General features: G+C 52.1%; 1 protein-coding gene across 9 annotated transcripts in view; it reads right to left on the bottom strand.

The window, feature by feature from the left end:
• Positions 1 to 15,247, bottom strand: part of PLEKHA6 (pleckstrin homology domain containing A6) — a 143,073-nt gene that overhangs the window by 108,560 nt on the left and 19,266 nt on the right. The window contains exon 1 of one of the 9 annotated variants that reach the window (XM_042256927.2): positions 8,642 to 8,773. The exons of the other annotated variants lie outside the window; for them this stretch is intronic. The gene's annotated coding sequence lies outside the window, so the exon portion shown is untranslated. Of the gene's footprint in view, positions 1 to 8,641; positions 8,774 to 15,247 lie in introns of those variants that run through there. 9 annotated transcript variants of the gene reach the window in all.

Consider the following 15,247-nt stretch of genomic DNA (forward strand, 5'->3'; position numbering starts at 1 on the left):
TCAATTTACCCACTGGGAAATAACTGGGAGAAAAAAATCAGTAACATACAAATGAATAGCAGAGCTATTCATAGCAGCAACAAACTGGAAACAACCCAGATTCCCAGTAATAAGAGAAAAGCAACGCAATCATGGAGTAACGTGCTATCCAAAATGAAAAATTTATGGACCATCATCATACCTGGAAGTGCTCTGATAAAATAATATTAAGCAAAAATGCAGGGCATAGGACAAGAGCTGTACACTAATTATATCTATGTAAAAATATTAACAAAGACCAGAAGGGCCCATGGAATAAAGCACACCGTTCGGTGTTTACTCACCCTTGTTTTAGGAAGAGTTAATTAACTACTACTTTCTAAAAGGCACCAGTTCAACCCTACAAATCCTAAAAATAGGGTCATGACTGCATGGGAATTAGCAGATGATATTTTGGAAGATGTCACCCAGGGGATGTGGGTAAAACCCGGAGGGGTCGGGGGATGGATGACAGGAACCGGGGGAGTGGGAGGGGGCTTCGGCATCTCCTCAGCAGGGGAGCCGAATGTTGGGAAACAAACCCTCCATGTTTGCTGACACAGTGCAAGGAGAAGGCCTCCCACAAAAACCACCCATTATCCCATAATTATTGTCTCTCTTGTGCCTGCAATTAACGGCTGTCTGAGAGGCGGCTGCCAGGGTAAATAAATGTTCGCCTGCATTACAGTCAGTCAGCCAGCTGAAGCGCCAATTACCAAGCCCACTGCAGAGACACTTCCCGTAGCCAGCAGTGGTACCCAGCGGCGACCATGGGGAGGAAGGGGATGGGGCAAGATGACAGAGATCTTGAGCACACTCATACCCCAGAAGCAGGGAAGGGACGCTCAAAGGGACATCCTGAGCCCCAGGGCCGAGGCCAGTCTAGTCCCAAATGAGCCAGGCTAGGCAAGGAGGTGCTCTGACACCCCACCCCCGTGCCAGGTCAGAGGAGTGTGCGTGCATCCACGTGCGCCAGCAAAGGCCCTGGGGGCTGCCACAGGGGTGGCTTTCGGCCTGCGGAGCCTATGGAGGGGAAGGTTTGAAAGAGGAGGCCTCAGAGGGGCTGTCGCCTTCTGAGTCACAGGGGCACAGAATCAGAGAACAAAGAGAGGAGACAGACAGGGAGCCATCTTGTCTGGCTGATGCTGAAACTGACCTCCACTGGCCTTTGGCTATTTTTCTTAAGCAGCAAGCTCCGAAACACAGAAAGAAGCTAACATCAGAGAAGTCAAAGATGATTCCACTGTCCAGAGAAGGGCAGAAGGGCAGATGGCTGATAGGGGGCACCCCAAGTCCTCTCCCAGGGGGTTGGGGAAGACAAGGGTACCTGCAGTTCCGCACGACCTGCCCAGCACCAGCACCCTCTCTCCTACCACAGACCCAGCCGGCGCTGCTCAGGCTGCGGGACCAGAGGCCCCAGAAGACGACTGTCAGGCTGCCAGGGAGCCTCTGAGCTCAGAGCAGCAGACTGCGCAGGGACAGACATCTGGCCCAGGGGTTCTCAGTCCAGCTTCACGGGAGAATTACCTAGAGAGCTTCTAAAAGTACTAATACCTGGGTAGCACCACTGACTAACGGGATCAGGGCTCCTAGTGGGAGGGGAGGAGGCTTCTTTAGTGCACCAGGGGATCCCGCTGACTCCCCCAGCTTCCTCCATGGCAGATGAGGAATCAGGAGTCTGCGGTGCTAATACCTTACGAAAGCAGCAGAGAGCAGACGCATAGCTCAAACCAGCCCATCTGACTCCAGAGGCCCAGCTCCTGTGCTCAGCAAGGCCGGCGGAAAGAATAAACGAGCTCCACTGGGGTCTGGCCAGGACCCTGCTGTGTTCCACGGGTTCATCGACTGTTTGCATAAAGACCCAGAAGGGGAGGCTACCAGATTTGCTCCTGACAAGGCCAAGAGGGAGGGCTAACACACCTAGGGCAGAATCACGATTCCACATACTGAAACAGTGGCCTACCACTGACAAAATGAAATACATCATAAACGTAAAACCCTACACGTATCATTTAAAAGATTCCCATTGTGCATATAATTCAAAGCTTTGAAATATGCTCAAGAGCTTGTTACTAATAAAATGGGAAAACTCAAATACAACCTAGTTTTTTTTTTCAGGCATGAGAGTTTTATAAAAACCCTATTATTGGCAGTCCAAGAAACAAACAGGGCCTGTGGACAGTTAGTGATCAAATATCCTAGAAATAGTTTTATGTTTGTCCCCAGGAGCCTTGTCAGTAAGATTGATTTTAGTAAGTCAGTAAGATCTGGGAAAGCAGAATTCTCCCCGCCTCACCCTCATTCCTACCCCAAGTCGAATACTGCAGAGCAGTACCTCTTAAATTTTAATGTGAAACTGTAGGGGACATTGTTAAATTTGGATTCTGATTCTGTAGGTCAGGAGTGAAGCCTGAGACGTCTGTATCTCTAACACGCTCCCAGACGATGTAGAGGCTGTCTATAAAGAACAAGGGTTTAGAGGGTCTCACAGCCTACCCGTGAAACCAGGCGCTCTGAATACGTCTTGGTGTCCCTTTCCCTATAGCTTGGGGACTCTGGGAAGTGCAGGAGCTGAATCTGGAGGTTAGGAAGGCCCAAAAGTGCGTGCTCAGCTCACCCAATAAGCAAGTGTGCATCAGATGAGCAGAGAAGAGTGAAAGAGATCCCCTGAGAGAGGAAAGACCCTTGGGGATGGGGGCTTTTATTTCAGACCAGTGCGGGTTAAGGTATTTCCCAAGCAGAACACCAAATGGAGAGTAGTCTTACAAAGACGACCAGATGGCACCACCAAGGGCTCATGCACGTTTGGAACCAACGCGAAGGGATGCTCCGGCGCCCCTTGACGCCGGCCTGCCCTCTAAAGCAGAGCACATCTTTGATGTACAAAAGGGGAGTTCTAAACCTAGCAACTGTCCACGGGAAAATAACCTGAGGATTTCCGCACAATGAGCACAACTTAAACACCAGTGCTTTTCAAACTGAGTCTGACCTAATAGAAAGAGATGGTCAAGCAGAGAGCACTGGAGTCCCACTGAACAGACCACATCTGGGACGCTGTGTGCAATTCTAGATAATTTAAGAGAAGATTAAAAGCTTGCACTTGTACAGAGTAGCTTGCAGTTGCCAGGCCCTGTTCTAAGCCTTCTACGTATGTTAATGCAGTTAGGCCTCTCAACAACCCCAGGAGATGAGTGCCATCATTATCCACATTTTACAGATGGATGAACTGAGGTTTGAACAGGTTGGGATTATACCCCGGTCACACAGCTGATGAGGAGGAAGGTGCACGCTCAGGCAGGTGAGCCCTGCAGCCTGTTTTCCCACCAGGCCACACTCTCTTAACCTGGTCTGACTCTTGAAATGAAGACAAACAAGTGATCTCGGGAAAGAATGTCAGGATGGCCAGGATGCTGAACTAGAACCCAAGAATGGATGGCAGAAGAAGGAGAGGTTGAGCTCAGCATCCAGGAAGGACATGAGCTGAAGCTGTCCAACAACAGATAAAGCTGCTTCACAGAGCAGTGCTCCTAGCCACCGGGGGGCTCAAGAGTGCCGGGGGCTCACATGTCTAGGGTGCTGCTATTTGGGAGGAAGGTTGGACCAAATGAAAGGTTGCTTCCAAGGCTGAGAGTCTAGGTCCGTCTCCTGTCTTGGTCTCTCCATCTGGAAAAATAGGCTCTGACATCCGAGCACAGTGTTTATAATGAGCTACATGTAGCCCAGACTTGCCCACAGATTCTGGTAGATGTGATGGAGAGAAAGTGACAGCTATGCCCACACTACAACTTGCCTGGGACGTCTGCAACCTGAGCCAGAGGAAAGAGTGTGGGAAACATGCAAATGAGCTTCCGCTGACACCTCCTTCCTCTGACCTGTTAACTCATGAGGTTCTTGTGGGAGTGAAAAACTCTTCTAAAATGGCTGAAAATAGCTCACTGCTTCTCAAGGAGATGTTAAGAATATAGACAGTCATCATTAAAAGTATAAAGGGGGTTCTGTGTTTCCTACCCAAGTTATGCTGTGGGCCCTACATTATCCGAGGACTCAAGAAGTGAGTGACAAAGCCACACCCCCAAGAAGAAAGGCAGAGAAAGACGGACAAAATACAATCAAACGGCACCCTGTAAATCCTTCAGTCAAGGACTGGCTCTAAACCAGGAGGAGGGAAAATCATCTGAAATCTCAGCCCACAAAAGGACTCAGGTGGAGAGCAGCTGCATGTCTTATTCTCTTGCATACTGCCCCAACCCAAGCACAGAGTGCCCAGGGATGCATGCACCATTTCAAGACAATGTGATTACTGTGAGGAGTCACAAATTCATCAAAAAGACATATGTGAAAGAAAATGTTTCAGAGCAACTTCTATTTCCAACTGGCTACTTCAGTCAATGAAAGGACACTTTAAAAAATATAACTTGATAAGTACAAGTGTTGATGGCTTGGCCTTGGACAACACCAGATTTGAAGATGCTGGGCCTGATCAGAATGTTTTCCGTTTAAGTTCAGGAAAGTCCTTTCTAGGGTCTAGATGCTAAGATGCCACGCTCTGCCACTCCGCCTCCAGAACAGCTGACCAGAGGTAGCCCGTCAGAAGGCATCTGAGCCTGGTCCTGTCCACGCCAATCCAGGCTTCCTTCCCAGACCTCAGCCCCACGCCCTTCAAGGCTTCCCTCCACTGACAACCCTCTCCTCACTCCCCATCGCCACTGTGCCAAGGCCTCAGTTTCTCCCTCCTCTTCCTCTTTCTTCACGTATGAGATCTCTATCTTGGTCCCCGAGAACCCATGTGCACTTTGCCCTGATACAACCTCGCCCAAAGCACAAGTCCTAGCAGGCTGATGGACGTAGCTGGCTCGACAAGCACAACGCTGAAGCAGACGGCAGACCAGCCATGACCCCTCCTCGTCCCCCTTCTCCCAGCTCCGCTCCCTGCGCCTGCGGTAGGGCCCCCGCACAAACCCTCCTTTCTACGCTGAACCATTTGACCTTAAGAGCAGGATCAGAGACAGGGGGGAAAGTCAGTGTGGGTTCTGCCTATGCCCAGCTTGTTTACTGTCTTCCCTTCAGCTTGTCCAGGTGAACTGATCACCCCTCTTTACTTATGAAGAATCTAGCGTTTCTGAGATGATGGGCCACTCATCCAGGACCACGTTGACAAGTGGGGGAGATTGATGGTTTTCTGCCCCTCATGTGACCCACGTTTGAATGCGTGCTTATTAGCCAGAGAAGAGGAGATGATGGAGGCGGGGGTGAGCAGGGGAGACAGCTCTTCCATCTCTCTCCACACTCACATCTACACACACACACAGTAACTACAATGACGGGGATGCTGGGGAAGGGCAGAAACACATGGGAGTGGAGTTCCGCGGAAAGAAGGGAATGAGTTAAGCCCGCCCTGTCGGCTGCCACCAGAGGGCTAAGTTGGTTTAATGAGGACACTGGCTTCTGGATTCAGAGAAGGCCTGCGCTGCTGAAGGAGGCTGTGTCTCCTGAAGGAGCTGCTGCCTGATTAGACAATGCCTTCCTCCAGCACTACGTGGGCCAAGGGAGCTGCAAGGACCAACACTGCCTATGGTCCCTGATCCCCGCTGCAGCTCAGCTCTGCCTCCGCGTTTCGCCTCAGCATCTCTGCCTTTCCCTCCACAGGACCTGAAGGGCCCCTGCAGCTGCACTTACATGTGAGCATATGAGCAACACATGCGCAACACCTTTGCTCCTCCGGAGAAGGCAGCATTTGCCAGCTGCCTTTCCCAAGGACGCAGGGGCTGGACACCCAGGGAGAGGCCAGTGGGGCAGCCCTGCCGGCTGACCTGCGCTGTGACTATTAGGGGCGTCGTAGCAAAGGGGAAGCAGACAGTCATGTCTCCCCTCCTCACCCCCGCCTCCATCATCTCCTCTTCTCTGGCTAATAAGCACGCATTCAAACATGGGTCACATGAGGGGCAGAAAACCATCAATCTCCCCCACTTGTCAACGTGGTCCCGGATGAGTGGCCCATCATCTCAGAAACGCTAGATTCTTCATAAGTAAAGAGGGGTGATCAGTTCACCTGGACAAGCTGAAGGGAAGACAGCACAGAGCAAGTTGGGCACAGGCAGAACCCACAGATGCAGAGAGAAAGGGTCTCTACAAGACAGACGGCCATCCAACTCCTGTGTGAATCGGTTCCTCTTCGAGCACTGAACAGTCTCCCCATTTGACCCCGAAGCGCTGATTCTCCTTACCGGAACCCCACCCTCTCTCAGCCTCAGATGGACACACACCCCACCCGAGCCCCAGCAGAATTCCTAGGCACCGCCCACTGTGCTGGCCCCAAGCCCTGAGCCCAGGGTCCTGGCTGCGAGCAGCTGGGACACGACACTCCTCACATTGGCTCGGAGTCGTGGGCTGGACGCCTGAAGACCAGGGGAGGGGCCCAAGGCTGGGGGCCCCCTCACACCTGCAGCCCCTGGCCTCCCCTCCACACCGGGCAGGCGGAGACGCTGTAGAGGGAACGCACCCAAAGGCCTGGCGGGCAGCACCTCGCTCCGGCGTTTGCAAAGGGCAAGGTCCACTGGAGGAGGGCCCACGCCCCAGGCGGAGCCACCGGCCCTGAGAGGAGACAGGCTGCAAACGGCCGCTGCTCCACGGGCTCGGGTTCCTGCTCTGCTCCCGACCTCGGCCCTGTCACAGGCGCTCCCAGGGGCCCATCCTCTGCTGGCCATTGCTCCTCACCGCTGCAGGCCTAGCGGGGCCTACTGTGTGGTTACTTTGTGCCTGGCCACCCAGGCTGACTTTCATGTCCTTCATCAAGCTGGAAATGGACGGATAAAAACTGGCTTTCCTGGGCCTGGCTTAAGGCTCTCCTGTCAGAAAACCTCCCAGGACCCTGTGCTGGGAGGGAGCCCCAGGATCCTGACAGGCTCAGACCCAGGAGAGCTCACTGGGGGGTAGCTTCAGTGCAGCCAGGCCCAGCCCCTGTCTCTCCTTCCCCTTCTCCTCACAGACACAAAGGAGCACCAGACAGCTTCAGACTCAGCCTCACAGACACAGAGGGAGCACGCAGACCATGGCAGGCTCAACCTCACAGATGCAGAGGGAGCACCCAGGCCGCTTCAGACTCACCTCACAGACACAGAGGGAGCATTAGACTGCTGCAGGCTCAGCCTCAAAGACACAGAGGGAGCACCCAGACTGCTGCAAGCTCAGCCTCACAGAGCAAGGGAGCACCCAGGCCGCTTCAGACTCACCTCACAGACGCAGAGGGAGCACCCAGACTGCTGCAGGCTCAGCCTCACAGAGCAAGGGAGCACCCAGACCACTGCAGGCTCAGCCTCACAGACGCAGAGGGAGCACCCAGACCGCTGCAGGCTCAGCCTCACAGACGCAGAGGGAGCACCCAGACCGCTGCAGGCTTAGCCTCACAGACACAGAGGGAGCACCCAAACTGCTGCAGGCTCAGCCTCACAGACGCAGAGGGAGCACCCAGGCCGCTTCAGACTCACCTCACAGATGCAGAGGGAGCACCTTGACTGCTTCAGGCCCAGCCTCAGAGACACAGAGGGAGCACCCAGGATGCTTCAGGCTCAGTCTCAGCTTTCACAGCCCCCTCGGCCCCCAGCAGACATCAGGGACTGAGGCCTAGGCTCAGCCCCAGGCCTTCATTTGGGGTCTTTGAAGCCTCGCCTCTGTTTATAAGAGGAATCCTCTTGTATAAAGAATGGAAATAGGCAACAAGTTCAGCACATGCAGGGGAACTATGAACCTGAGCCACACAGACCCCCATTAAACCTTGGCTCTGTGACCCTGTGCCGACCACATGCCGTTTACTCTGTGACCCTGGGCAAGTCATTCGACCTCACACACTTCAATCATGGAGAGCCAACCAGACAACCGCACATATGGAAGGTGGAAGGAGATTTAGCTCAGGGTCTCTCTCAGTGTTTCTCAAACCACAGGTGGGTGTGAAATCAAGCTAAAGGGTCAAAATATCTTTTTTTTTTTTTTAAACAAAATAGACCAGACTAGACTCAACTATGACTTGAAGTGTGCATGGCACAGCTAGGGTATCACACACATTTGCTGGGTTGTGATGGAAAATGTATTTCTGCTGGCAGCAAAAATTTCAGTTAGATTCTACTTTGAAAACTTTCTTGCAGATGTTCCCAACTGTATACCTTTGCTTCCTGCCCTCAGGAGCCTGGGACGGTAAACTCCCTGAGGCTGAGAGATAGGTCTCAAGCTCCCAAGAATTCCAAACCTCCCATCTCCTTCCCCCATTGTGCTGGGCCCAGAGCAGGGTGGGCCTCCAATACAGGCTGCTCACAGGCTGGAAAGCGTCCACCGAACAGAAATCAGCAAGAAAGATGAGGGAACCATCACCGGCAAACCGGGCACCGTCCCAGTGGCCCTGAAGGTCTGCGCTAACATTTCACGGATGAGGAAACTGGTTCAGAGAGGATAACGTCGTCGGGCGGTGCGACCGGGGTGGGGGCATGGACCCCTCTCCGGACCTCGTTGCTTTTGTCCTGGCCTGAGAGAGCTCCTGCGCTGCCCGATCAAGCCTTCGAGGATCCTGCGTTGCTCAAGATGACTCGCGCCAGCACACACACACAGCAGGAAGCAACACAGCATCCTTTCCTACCTGCCTTTCTCTGGATTTCCCCGTCCCACGAGGGAGAGAGACGTGAGCTACGCTGGGGCACCTGGGATGTGTTTTCCTCTTGGTCCCACCCTTGTCCTTCTCTGCCTCTTTTGAGGCTGATTTCCCCCAGCTCACCATCCCCCTCCCCCAATACCAGCTAACTGGTTACCAGGGCAACCCAGCTGGGAGGGCGCCAGTTACCACGGCAACCCAGCATGGCCGCCAGGCTGCTTTGCTTAGGAAGGTCAAGGGACCAGCCAGGCGACAGAGCCACTGGGATGTTGCCTGCAGGAACGGCCGCTATGTGCCTGAGGGAATTAAGTTCCTGCTGTCAGGGGGTTACCTCTCAGTTTCCCATGAAGCAGGCTCTCCCAGCTATAGCAAACCTCACCAATTCACTCAAGCCTGGTAGCCTCCAAACTTCAACAGAATTCTGATCACCTCACCTTGAGGAAAGTTTCTCAGAAGGTGCTGGCTATCACCCAGTCTTACCCTGGACCCCCTCACCCCCCCTTCCTTTCTGAGCAAATCTGGGCGTCAGCATGCAGATGTAGTCTCTCCATGAAATATGTTGCTAATAATGACAAGGAAGAGCCACTATTTTCCCGTGCTTACTATGGACCAAGCAGGCTCTAGGCACCTTGCCTGAAGTCTCTCCGTTGATCCAGATAACAGGTTAGTTATCCGTGCTTTGTGGACACAGCAACCGAGACTTGGAGAAGAGACCTGCTCAAGGCCACACAGGTATTACCTAGCAGAGCTGAGACGAAGCTGCATGAGTCAGTTTCTGAAATCCCTTGAGACCCTGGCTAGCGCCTCTCCTCCACCAACCAAGTACGTGGGCTGGCTCTAAGAAAACATTTTAACATTTATTAAAAGATTATTTGGGGCCAGACGTTTCATTCATGTTATTTCAGTTCATTTCATCCTCACCTCCATGAAGGCTGTTTTAGTCTCCCCGACACAATAGCTTGGGAAACCAAGCCCCAAGGACGTTAAGCGACTTCCCCAAACTGAGGAGACCAGGTTCAGGCCCCTCCTCAGGAGTCCTTTCCTGACCCCCCAGGGAGAGAGTCTTTCTTGGGCCACCAACAAACACAACGCACGTCTCTGTCATACACAGGTATCATATCATATACATGTATCTCTAACATATACATCTCATATCATATATCATTGCACACGTCTACTCCCTTCCTAAACCACGAATTTTAAAATTCATTTCCACAGCTTAGTATCTGGTCCATAATAAGCACACAGTAAATATTTGCTGAAAGAAAGCAGGGGGGCCAAGATTCCAATCGCGTTCATTGACCCAATTCCACGCAGCCTCTACCACATTACCCTGTCTCACTCACCCAGTCATGAAGCAGGTATCAAACAACCGCTATGTGCCTGACTCTATGCGGAACTTCACAAAAACGCGAAGTTCCAGCCGTGGAGCAGCCCAGTGGAGTGGAGTAGGGGGCATGGCTGAAGAGGACAGGAAGTCAACACCCCCTGCCAGCTGCCACCAAAGGCTTTCTCATAACTGTTTCCCTATGCGATCCCTTGGGCCACACATCTTCCCATCCAAATCTTTATATATCCAACCAAGAGTTGGACCATAAGGAAGGCTGAGCACCCAAGAATTGATGCTTCTGAACTGTGGTGTTGGAGAAGCTCTGAGAGCCCCTGGGACTGCAAGGAGATCCAACCAGTCCATCCTAAAGGAAATCAGTCCTGAATAGTCACTGGAAGGACTGGTGCTGAGGCTGAAGTTACAATGCTCTGGCCACCTGATGCGAAGAGCCAACTCATTAGAAAAACCCTGATGCTGGGAAAGATTGAAGGCAGGAGGAGAAGGGGACGACAGAGGACTGGACAGTTGAATGGCATCACCGACTCAATGGACATGAGTTTGAGCAAGCTCCGGAAGATGGTGAAGGACAGGGAAGCCTGGCACGCTGCAGTCCATGGGGTGGCAAAGAGTCGGACACAACTGAGCGGCTGAGCAACAAAACTATGTATGGAGCATCTGTTATATGTCGATGCTCAAATCACCCATGGTTTGGGGGGAATGAACAAGATCCAAAGACAGTGGAATCAAGAATCAAGAAAACAGCAAGAGAAGCGACAGATAGGTCCAGGAACTAGCATCCAGGGATGCTGGGATCATTTGTTTGATTCTAAAGAACTTTCACATTTGACATGATAAAGTAATTTCATATTGCTTTACATTCACACCCATCTCCTACGTTAACTCATTTGAACCTCAGAGATGCAAGCAGGGCAAATAATTATTACTCCCATTTTAGAGACGGGGAAACTGAGGTTCAGAAGGGGCAGAACATTGAATTAGAAGGAAGGAAGCTGGATTCTAGACCTCACTTGTGAGTCCAACAAATCTAACTATGTTTCCATCAGAACACTCCCAACCCACCATCCCACCTCACCTAAAGCAGATTTTCCTTCCCTGCTGTGACCCCTTCAGTTCCCCAGCTAGCAGCCGCGGTTTCAGGAGAGACAAACGGACTGGCCTGCAATCTGCGCAGAGCCCACTGATACTAATGAGGACCTAGGAACCAAGCAAAATCAGTAAAAATGGCCTCACCACTAGAGGTTAGGTTGAATTTAACAAGCTAATTGCAAGCATTAGGCTAATTAAAAGTGAATTGGCACCTGCAATTATAGACTCAAGTTCTCAGGTAATGAAGAGCCAGACTGAGCGGACATGGCAACGTCAGTTAGGGAGGGGCCTCGCCTTCCCTGTGGAAGAGGGGTGGTCCCAGGCCCTGCAAGGAGGACGTCTCAGCACCCACCCATATTTGCCAGGTCAGTGTTGACTTGCCCATCCCTGAACCCTGTGTTCACACAAGAAGGACCAAGCCTTCTCAGAGATTAAGTGACCTGGAAGGATCTGATGTCACCCTGGATACCGTCTGCCTTGCAGCGTGTGAGGGGCTGGGCCGCTGGAGCAGGGACTCCAGCGGACTGTCCTGCTAGCCAGAAGACACTAGCGGAGCCGATTTCTCTTGTCCCAGCGCCTGCCAGAAGGAGTCACAGGGGCGTGATACTGCCGGGGTGGCCGTGGGGGTGGGGGCGGCTGGCTCCCTGAGCTCTGTGCTGGGGAGACCGAGCCTGGGGGAGGCAGCAGCAGAGCCTGAGGGGGCGGGCGGTGTCTCCCGAGGCGTCTGCTCCCAAATGCCGGGGGGACTCGGGGGGAGGGAAAGCATGACACTGGCTTCTGTGTTTTTCATGCCAATCAACACTAGTAAGATAATAAAAGCCCAGTTGCTTTCTCTGCTTAGCATGATGCTGTGTGCCTTACATATGTGACCTCATTTATCGTCACAAGAACGTCTGAGAGATAAGGAACATTACTATCCTCAGTTTACAGATGGAGAACTGAGGTACAGAGAGATAAGTCACGGTCAAGCTTGTGTCCCTGGCAAGCGGCAGAACCCAGAGTCGGCCTCAGTGCGGCCCCGTAACTGCAATCTTGACGACTGCACTAAGTTATCTTTTAAGAAAACCCAAAGGCGTGAACAAACAAATGATAACAGGTGATCCGTCACCCTTTAAACGTTTAGAATTTTAAATTTTAAAACTCACTAATAGGCAAACGTTCATCCATCTCAAGAAACAATGCATCGAAACAGTGGAAAAAGCTAGAATAGTCAAGGCTGATGCTCAGGCCACAAAATACGTTCTTATACACAGCTGCTGGGAATGGAAGTTAGTGCTTTCTAACAGTGAATTGGCAAAATATGTCAAGCTACTTTAAAACATAGGAATTCCACTTCTAGAAATGTAACCTAAGGAAAAAAGTCACTGATACGTGTAAAGAGTCAGGTAGTTAATATGTTCACTGTAGCATTATTTATAAAAGTGAAAAGCTGGAAACACATAGTTTACCATAGGGGCCAGTTAAACAAACAAATAAATGGAATAGATCTATAATGAAATACCCGTCACTAAAATTGACATTGTAAAAGAATACTTAATGACATGGAGAAATGCTTTTTATTTAAGTGACAAAAATATATACGTGGTCAATGTTTCACAGTATATTTGTGTATTTTGGTAACAAACATAGTCATATATCTGTGCATGAGTTCACAAATATATATATATGCCCAAATATTCAAATTGTATACTGCATCTCTGAGAGAATTACACTTAATTTAAATCTTTTCTTTATGGGTTACCCTACATTCTTAATGACTATGTATTAGTTTTATACTCATAGAATAGTAATTTTTTTAATGTATAGCCTCTATCACATTAATTCTATGTCTTAGCATTCATCCTAAGAAAATAATCCAAAATACAGAAAAAAAAAAGTTCCTATTCTGTGAGTTTAAAACTAATACATAGTCATTAAGAATGTAGGGTAACCCATAAAGAAAAGATTTAAATTAAGTGTAATTCTCTCAGAGATGCAGTATATAATTTGAATATTTGGGCATATATATATATTTGTGAAAATAAGGGTAACCACCTAAGTGTCCAACACAAATATGATTACATAAACTACATCATGTCCAAAGGCTATTATGCACTATTTTAATATGAAGAAAACCACCTTTATCACTCTTGGAAAGAGAGCTGATTTGTTCTGTGCTGCTTCGAAGAACCAAAACCAAAGGGTGGAACTTAGAAGTGGGCAGGCTTTGATTCAGGACAGAAGAATGTTCTGACCGTGGAGCAGGCTGCCTGGAGAGGCAATGAGCCCCTGTCACTGGGACTATCCAGGCGAGGGTAGGACCCAGCTGCGCCCCTCAAGGAGGCCGCAGAGGGTTCGTCTGCACTTGGAAGGCATCTGGAGCCGTGGGTGCAGGGCAGGAGCCCACCTGGCCCGAGACTGCCAAGAGGAGGGTCCCACTCAGCCTGCCCTCAGCACGCTTCCTCTCCGCTCACCATTTATTCTGAATGTTTCCCAAACGTGTTCTTTCCTCTCTGAATACGTGCGGGTTTTTTTTAACTGTTGGAGACTGGCCTCCCAGTCGTCTTACTGACGGGTGATGTCCATGCTGCCTCCTCCCCTAGCAGGACTCTCTGCTGCAGCTGAGCTGCCTCTCAGCAAGCTCTCCCCCCACTGCAAGCCTCCCCCTCCTGAGGCCCCTTTGGGGGTCCAGGCTCAGTGCAGCGGCCTCAGGGGACCCACGGCAGGCCCGGAAGGAAGACGCAGGCCCCGGGCTCAGGCTGTCAGGCGAGGTGTCAGCCCGTCCATGGGACTGCCTGCTCACTGACTTCCTCGGTAATTAAGTCATTTACACCACGCAGGAAGAACCCAACTGAATAATCCAGGCAGACACGTTAAAAGTAATTATCTGTGTAATGCGTCCTGCACCATCACCTTCCTGTGAAGAAGGAAAAGAAGCAGAACCCAGGGAAAAAAAGGCCCCCATTGTCTCGAGCCTGTGCAGCGCCCCCAGGATTAATTACACAGCCACGCTAACACGTTTAGCACCTCGCCTCTGATTGGAAAGCCAAGGACTCTTAATAATTCATATCTGCAGCCCAGCACTCTGCGCCCTGCTGAGGACACAGGGAGCCCTTGTTTTCTGCCAGGCAAGCCCCCGGGGCAGTGCCAGGCTCACCCCCCGGCCGCCCCACCTGGCGATGGCTCCGGTCCCCCGCCACGGTCTGCTCCGCCAGGGAGGCAGTGCCGGTGGGCAGAGGGGCGGGCCTCCACGGTGGGAGCCCAAGGGAGCCCCCAGCTCCCAGGTCCCCCCAGGGAGGCCTGGAATCCAGATCTGGGAGAGTCATAGGCAGGTGCCTGCCATGCACCCAAGGCTGTCTGGACAGCAGGCTCAGGCAGAGCCGTTCCACCAGGGTTCCCAGGAGACCCTCAGGGGAGCCAGACTGAGGGTAAAGGCCCTACAGGGACTGGGGAGGAACAGCCAGGCTCTGAAGGCCGGGACCCCCTCTGACTCTGCGCCCATCCTGCTCCCACCACCTTTCCCCAGCTCAGCGCTGACCCGGCCCTGCACCCCGGGGCTGGCTCCCTACTGGCTCTCCCACCTCTGGCCTTCCGAGGCTCTAGGCTGCAGCCCCCGCTCCTCCCCCTGCGCCTGCGGTTAAAGGAGAATCTCCCAGAGCCTCTCCTCCTCTCTCGTCCAACTCTCCCCTGGGCCCCTGCTCATCACCCTACTCTGCCATTTCACCAACCTGTGCCCAGAACCCCACACAATACGCCCGAGGCTCTGGGGGCTGCAGCCTGGCCCCCTCCATGACAAACCCATCCCCCGATGCCCACGCAGAAGGCTCCAGCTCTCTCAGGGGCTCCCCACGGAATCTGAGAACCCGAGGTCAGATGCCCCCGAGGAATTCAAGAGCTCAGCGGCCGTAAGCCCCAACCTCTAACCCATAAAATATACACCCAACCCCCCCACACTGAGGGAGATGGGTCCCTGGGGCTGACCTGAGCCTGAACCCCCAAACCCCTCCTCTCCTTCCTGCTGGTCTTGAAGCCACTCCTCTGGCAGGATTAGAGGCAGGGTGGGGCTCGCCTCTCTGCTCAAGCCAGACTGGGGCCCCGGTTGGACCCCAGGAAGCTGGCATCCCCAAGGCTGGCCTCACGCAGGCGATCTGGTTCAAATGTAATAAATTCAGACAACA

Source organism: Ovis aries, chromosome 12, assembly GCF_016772045.2.
Source record: "Ovis aries strain OAR_USU_Benz2616 breed Rambouillet chromosome 12, ARS-UI_Ramb_v3.0, whole genome shotgun sequence".
NCBI lineage: Eukaryota > Metazoa > Chordata > Mammalia > Artiodactyla > Bovidae > Ovis > Ovis aries.